This window comes from Suricata suricatta, chromosome 10, assembly GCF_006229205.1.
Source record: "Suricata suricatta isolate VVHF042 chromosome 10, meerkat_22Aug2017_6uvM2_HiC, whole genome shotgun sequence".
Classification (NCBI taxonomy): Eukaryota; Metazoa; Chordata; class Mammalia; order Carnivora; family Herpestidae; genus Suricata; species Suricata suricatta.
This window is the reverse complement of record NC_043709.1, coordinates 101,030,230-101,037,864: the sequence shown is the minus strand read 5'-3', so window position 1 is coordinate 101,037,864 and position 7,635 is coordinate 101,030,230. Positions and strand designations below refer to the sequence as shown.

The 7,635-nt window shown below is 51.7% G+C and overlaps 1 protein-coding gene across 1 annotated transcript in view; it reads left to right on the top strand.

Moving 5' to 3' along the window:
- Positions 1 to 1,039: 1,039 nt before the first annotated feature.
- The window catches only part of TSPAN9 (tetraspanin 9), a 193,634-nt gene continuing 187,038 nt past the window's right edge, over positions 1,040 to 7,635 (top strand). Inside the window, exon 1 of the mRNA XM_029954674.1 lies at positions 1,040 to 1,100. The gene's annotated coding sequence lies outside the window, so the exon portion shown is untranslated. The remainder of the gene's footprint in view (positions 1,101 to 7,635) is intronic.

Below are 7,635 nucleotides of genomic sequence, written 5' to 3'. Positions count from 1 at the left end.
TTATTTTATTTTATTAAAAAAATTTTAATGTTTATTTTTGAAGGAGAGAGAGAGTGTGAGCAGGGGTGGCACAGAGAGAGAGGGAGACACAGAATCCAAAGCAGGCTCCAGGCTCAGAGTTTCAGCACAGAGCCTGATGCGGGGCTTGAACCCACAGACTGTGAGATCATGACCTGAGCCAAAGTTGGACGCTTAACCCACTGAGCCACCCAGGTGCCCCCAGGGTGTGGATTCCAACTTCCTCTGTGTTCTGCCTGGCCCACTACTCACTGCTGTGTGACACAGAGTAGATACAGCGTGGACCTCTGATGTCCTCAAGAAATGAATCTTGCACCTTCTAGAATGCCAGATTTGCATCCACAGCAATATTGGTACATGGGCCTGGTTTTCTCCAGTGTCATGTTTCTGCAGAGGGCCAAGTGTTTCCTGTATATATTTTCATACCCCGAGTTAACTACCCTTTCAACTCCTGCTACAGATTTCTCTCTCACTTGATGGCCATTTTCCACCACATTTTTATTGCCCCACAAGAGAAAGTTTGGATGTGGTAGAGATGAAAACAACAACGTGGCCTGTTCCTTTACATCAGCCCCATAGGGTGCGTGAGTCAGACTCAGGTCTCAGTAAAGTTAAACTGTTTTCTTCCAACTTCCAGAGTTCATTTGTGAGTGGTTTAAATTACAAATGTTAAATCCTTGATGCCAAGGCTCTACTCCACAGAGGGCAAATATGTATAGCATGGATTCTGTTCTTTCTGTAACTGTCAATAGCAGACATTACTAATCGATCACAGCTGTCTGAACCACTGGGCCAGGGCTTGGGTTCTGCTAATGACATTTTAGGCACCCACTGCTAGCTGAGTGGACCTGGTGCAGGAGCTGGAACCAGTTCACCATTTCTGGTCTTCTCCACCTGTTGACTGACTAGGTTCTAGATGGGAGGCCTCCTCTCTAAAGAGTGGCCACTGCTGGACAGAATTCACCCTAGCATGGCTTCATAGCAAAATGATTACTTAACTGTTTATTTTCCTGCAGGAATATCCTGGGATCTTCTCTCCTCTGTCAGCAGCCAAGGTGCTTGTAGGACATTCAAAGAAACAGGTCAGTCTGGGAGCATCGTGTGGTGGGGTCTCTGAAAGTCTGTGTATTATAAACTGTCTAATGTCTCTCTTGAGGGAGGATAGAACGAGATGCTGATGTTTGTTAGATGTCTCTCCATTGTAGCCTTTGACTTTGAATTTTGATAAGCTCCTGAAACTGGGCTTTGGGGGTAAGGAGACAGTTACTCTTTCCCCACTATTTCTGACTGACAGCTGGGGTAGTCCTCTTAATTTCTTTCCTGGCCACCTTGATTGTAGGGAGGAAACCCAGGGACACAGGAGAGGCCTGTACCTTTCTGCTGCCTGACTCTCCCACTAGCTGTCCAGAAAAGAATCTGGGGAAATCTGGCCAATCCTGCCTATCTCCTTCTCTATACTGGCTGCTGCAGCAGTGCCCCTGGCCCTCCGGGTGGGCACCCTCTGCCTGGACCCTCTCCAGGAACCTAACTGCTGCCCCCACAAGCTCCTGGAGTCTTGCTGATAGCTTCTTTGTCCAAGCACTTGTGCATCAAGGCCCCTGCCCTGCTGAAGCCGTGCAGGAGCCACTCAGGCAGGAAGGCAGCCCTTGTGGACTGTGCTCATTCAGGTTCCCAGTGGGTACTGCTTACAGACCTGGGCCTTTCTGTGTTTTCATTTATGTGTGTTTTATCCTGTGGCTTCCTCCTGCTGGGTGATTTGTAAATCTCTCACCTTCCTGGAACTCAGCAGTGTGGGGGCGGGGATGGGGGTGGTGGTTGGAAGGATGGTGCTGGCTGGTAACTTACCTTGCCCAAAGATTCCTTTCTCCGTGAGTTCCAGCAGAGACTATTTGGTGTCCCAGGAGTGGCCACGGACCTCTCATTGTCCTGCCATACTTTGCACATCATGCTGAGGATGCCAGTGTTCACATTTATCATTGTCACCAGTAGCCACGGTTTCAGACTGTGCCATCAGTGAATAACTGAAGTCCTGTTAAATCTTCATTTAAATCTCCTTTAATTTTCACAAGCATCCTACAAGGTAGCTGTCACTTACCCCCATGTTACAGTGGCTGTGGCTGAGGCTGAGAGCTGGTGGGAGACTGGCCTAAGACCGCATCTGTAGTGGGAGGTGGGGCAGGGATTCAAACCCTAGCCCGCAGAGCCTGTCTTTCCTACCACAGACCCGGGCCTCCTTCCTGTGCCTCCTGAGAATCACCTCCAGGTCCCTCCTTAGGCTAGCTGAGGCAGGAATGTGGGAGCTGCCATTTTAAGTCTTACCCCCCTCCTCCCCTGGGGCCCTGGTGGTATGTCTGCTTTCATTGTCACAGCTCTGGGACTTGGAGCACCGGCTGTGGATGGGCTGTGCAGTGCAGCCAGGCGCAGCGGCCTGGGCTGCAGGAAACCAGGTTGGTGGAGAGCGGGCAGCATGGAGGGAAAGACTTGAGGCCTGGGTCACCCCTGGCCGCTCAGCAGCCCCTGGCTCACACAGTACAGCCTGCCCTATCATGGAGTTCCTGCAGGGCCTGCTCCTGGCGGGTCCTGCCAGGGCAGAGCATGGCGGCCAGCTTCCCAGGAGCCTCGGGGGGACAGCTGGCCCCTGATACCACCAGTCATTTCTAGCCAGAAGATTGTCCTCCTTCTGTACATTTGGAGGAGGACCTAAGGGAAGGACCTTCCAGACAGGAAGTTTATTCTCTTGTATGATTTTGGCCTCACAGTGCTTTGGTTTTGTTGTTTCTTGTCATGCTGTTGAGCGTCCGGAATGATGGCCAGCTCCTGGGATGGAGGGCTTTCATCTGGCTCCTCCTCGGCCTCTAACGTGCTTTGTGACCTTGGGCAAATTAGTTGCTTTCGTCAGGCTGGTTTCCTCGCCTGCAAAATAGGTGTCTGGGGGGCCATTTGCTAAGGTTCCTTGAGCTTTGATAAAGGTGGTTTCTGAGTGGGACAGGGGTGGGGGTGGGATTTGGCTTCTAATCCTGGGGCTTCCCAAATACCTCCTCCTCTTACAAGGGCCCTCTCTCTCTCTGGCCTAGAGGTGCATGGAGGAGGAAAGAGTGAGGTTAATGATTAAAGCAGAGGCCCTGATTTCTGATAGAAGTGGGACGGGGCGGAGGCTGTTTACAGAGATGGTCGCCTGTCCGTGTGGTGGCAGGGTCTTGCGCCTGGCCTGACTTCCGTCCTGTGCTGATGGCTCTACTGCTGCTTTCATTTTAACTGCCTCCTGCTCCTCCCCTCCCCCTGCCCCCCTCCCCCATGTCTTTAGGCTGGAAGGTTTAGGAAGGTTCCACCGCTGCACTCCAGCCTGGTGAGTTAACAATTTCAACTTCGATTATAGCCACAGCACACTGAAGCGAGACTGCCTGCCCGGGTGTAGTCCCGCTTCCAAACTCTTTCCCTCGTACTGAACCATCCGCTCAGCTCAGCCTGAACTGGGCTGAGGCCCTGTGAACACCTCACAGCCAGAAGGAGCACCTCTGCTGGCTGTGAGTGTCACAGCCTGTGTGCTTTGGCCTATACTCAGGCGTGAAATGTGGATTATTTGAGTATCTATTGTTGAATACTGTCTGTGCTTTTGAGTTTACCATTCCCCTTCTCCCCTTGTCTTCCTTCCCACTCCTCCGAGAGAGGCTGGAAATTAACTGTATTTTGAATACTCACTTTTTGAGAGTCTTATGACCATTTCTATGTTCAGTGGTCAGTGTTCAAATACCGGACCTTGTGATAGGAAAGGATATGGATGGAGAACTGTCCAGGAGTCTGGAGAGTCAGCCAGCTCAGCAGACCCCCTGGAAGCCTCTCGTGTACTGGGGAGGCTTGATTGACCCTGCAGGAAGGCTGAGGGTCATAGGAACTTGGTCAGTTAGCCTTGGCCTTAGCGGCCTAAGCCGCTACTAACCCTTACAGAATCTTCGTGCAGATTTCAACACCTTTTCCCAGGTTAAAAAGAAAACTTAAAGCAAATACATGATTGTAAAATCTGAACAATGTGCAGCTCTGCCTGGGAAGCCCCTCGGAGCCCTGTGGGCCGCACCCGTACCCACGGCCTCCTACCAGCATGTGGCGCTCGTGTGGCCGGCAGTACATGCATGCCGCGCTCCTCCCCCACCCAGCGAGGGAACTGCGCCAGGCTCAGACTTGGGGACAGGGGCTGGGGGCGGGGACGGGCCTCTGAGAACAGTGGACAGGTGAGGAAAGTGATCTCAGTGGGATGCCCAGAGCAAGGCTGGGACAGGGTGTGGCCATGCACGTGTGTCTGTGTGCGTGTGAGTTAGTATATGTTGTTTGTCCTAGCCTGTGTGTGGCTGGGTGTGCTCGCGTGGGTTTGTGTGGGGAGGAGTTCTCTTGTGTCGTTCTGGGATTCAGGTGAGAGGCCCCCGCCTGAGCCCTTTCAATACGTCACTGTCTACCTGTGATGTGAAGGCCCCCTCCGTAGAGAGCGGTGTAAGACTTGAACACAGTACCTGCCAGGCCTGCCTATGCCCTCTCACCTGGCCACCTGCCGCAGTGTGGAAACTGAGGCGTAGGGGCCTGATATTCTCTGAGAAGCTCTGGGCTGGCGGTGCCAGGGACGGTGGGAGCAGACCTGCCTGAACAAGTCTCCAGCCCCCACTAGGGCCAAGCCCTATGGAAGGGCTCAGAGGGGCAGGGCAACTGAGTGGGTTTGAATGGGGCTGTGTGAGCACATAGAATGACACGTTGTGTTTTAGAGAAAGTGAGGTAGAGGTCTGGGCTTGCAATTTTCCACTTAATCCTGAGAGATTCTAAACAGCTTTGTTTAAAAACTGGATGTGCATATTGCAGGGACCTGAGGGAGGAAGCAGCGTTGGGCCCCCCAGGAAGGCAATTAGGTTTGAAGCCAGAGTTTGGATCTGAATACAGCTTGTGGGACCTGGAGGGCGGGGAGGGAGAGCCCCTGGAGCAGCCCAGGAGGCATGAGTCACTGTGAATTAGCAGCCATTGCAAATTGGCTCCCACTTGCTTGCTGGAGACGGGGTGCATGGGGAGAGAGCCCAAGTCCAAGGGCATTACCCACCATCCAGTTCGTGGGCACAGAGAGGGAAGGGAGTTGGAATTGCCTGTCTGTGCTCTTTCCCTCTCCCACTAGTAGCCAGAGAAGCTGGAGATGATGATGGCTAGTCAGCCTGTGTCTGTGAAGGTGCCCCTTGAGGGGATGGCCAATTCCTGCAGTGCAGGGAGAATAATATAGTACACCATCCCGTCCAGGGCAGGGTGGGGTGGGACTTTCTCTGAGGACCTCTAGAGGATCCCAGGGGAGATGGGACTGGGAGGGGTGGGATTGTGAGAGGCACAGGAAGGGGTGGTTTGCGTGTTGCCGTGGTGGGTGGGGGGCTCGGAGGTGGGGGTGGCGATCTGTGTGGCCTGGAGATGAACACAGGGAGGGGGGGAGCATAGCCGGTGAGAGAGTGCGGGCTCCGCCCTGGGGGCACCTTGAATGTCACCCAGAGGAAAGTCACACTGTGGAAGCCTGGCAGTGGGGAGGCGGTGTTGGTCCCTGAACAGGGCAATGACAGGATGAAAGGGATGTTTTAGGAAAAATCAGCTTGTAGCAGAATTCAAGGTGAATTTTTTAAAACATATCTTTCTTTGTTGTTGTCACAAAAATCACACAAATTCATTAAAACATTCGAACATTACATGCATTGTATGAAAGGAAAATCTCCTATAATCCTGCCCTTCAGAGATAATCACTGTTAATACTTTGGTTTTTATTCTTTCCAGGTATTTTTATGATAGACCGGCATCTAGCTGTCTACCTACTAACTTAACAGTTTCCATAAGTGGGATTGTACTCTCCTGGCTGGCAACTTCTCCAGTCAGCTTTCCACATCAGTGCATAGAGAATGACCTCATTCTTGTGAATAGCTGCACGGGCTTGCTGGATGAGTTTTGTATTGATTGTTTATTGCTGTAACAAACCACCCCCAAATTCAGCAGAACGATTTTTGTTTGCTCACAATTCTGGGGGTTAGCTGTTGCAGTGGTGGCTGCAGCTCAGGTGGCCTCATTACCTAAGCCCATTAATGCAGTGACAGTCACCGGTGGCCCTGCGGGGCCTGGACAGTCTGAGAGCCTCTGTCACATGTCTGGTGACTGGCGCTGCCTCTCAGCTGGGCCTCTCTTCCCCCGTGTGGTTTCTCGTTCTCCAGGACACTAGCCTCTAAGGTGAAAGTGGGGTCTCTGGGACCTCTTGGGATGTAGGCTGTGATGTGTCACAGTGTCTGATGTGTCACATCCATCTGCCGCTTGGGCAAGGCAAGTCAGAGGACCAGTTGGAACTGCAGGGTTGGGAGAGAACTTGACCTGTTGAAGGCGGAGGGATGGGAGGACAAGGATGTGCAGTCCCTCCCCTCCAGAGGAGGAGATGTAGAAAATTTGGGAGTAGACTCCACCAATCTTTCTTTCTTTCCTTCTCTTCTCTTCTCTTTTCCTTTCTTTTTTTCTTTCTTTCTCTTTATTTCAGAGAGAGTGAGCATGGGCATACACAGGACAGAGACAGAAGCGGGGGGGGGGAGGGGAAGAGAGAGAGAGAGAGAGAGAGAGAGAATGAATCTTAAGCAGGCTCCATGCCTAGCACAAAGCCTGATGTGGGGATTGATCCCACAACCATGAGATTATGACCTGAGCCAAAACCAAGAGTCGGACACTTAACTGACTGAGGTGCCCCTAGACCCCACTGATCTTTGGAAGACAGCACAGGCTCCTTTCCTTCCCAGCCCCCTCTTTACCATATGGGCCGACATGGGAAATTGGCATGGACGATTGTGGGGCAAGAAGTGTTGTTTGAGGTGGATTCTCTGTGTTTGCTTGTGTGCGGGGCTCATGCTGAATGTAATCCAGAGTTTGGGCTTGGGAGCAGAGCTGTAGAAGTAGAGCTGGGAGCTCTAGAAGCTGCTGAGAACTTGGCTGCTTAGTACCCCTTGCTAATTTTCATGGCATCTCTGAAGAATGTGAATCTGTGAGTGACAGGTCTTTAAGGAAGCCATCTGGTCACTCCAGATCCAAGCCTCTGCTGGGAATTCATTTATTCAAGGTCCAGACTTTCTCTCCATCCTCTTCTGACTGCGGATGTGAAATAAAAAGACCTGAACTTGTATGATTCACAGATTTCACTTTTCCTTCTCAGGCAGCACAATGGACGTCACATTTCAACTTCCTACAATGTATTTGTTTTTAAAGTGTTCTTTTCACTTGCCTTGGTAGCTCTTCTCTGCTGTGAGATGTCACAAATGGCAGAGAGGCAGGAAGAAACGGGGGGAAGAGCCAGCTCCAGGTCATTAATGGATCCCCAGTGCCAGTTTAGAGGAGGCAGCAGTGGGGCTGCTGGTGAAGTTCTCCCCAGCACTGGTCATTCATCAGACTTACCTCTCCCTGGAGATGTCGGGCTGGACTGGATGAAATACACTTTCTCAGCACAGCAGTGTTCTTTGGCCTGTCATCTGCCTTGTGGATGGCGCATTCATAAAATAAGAACAAAGCCTGCATGGGTTCCACATTTGAAAACCCCTCAGTGTTTTATTTTCTCCCTACTCCTCTCAACATCTCTTGGAAAAGAAA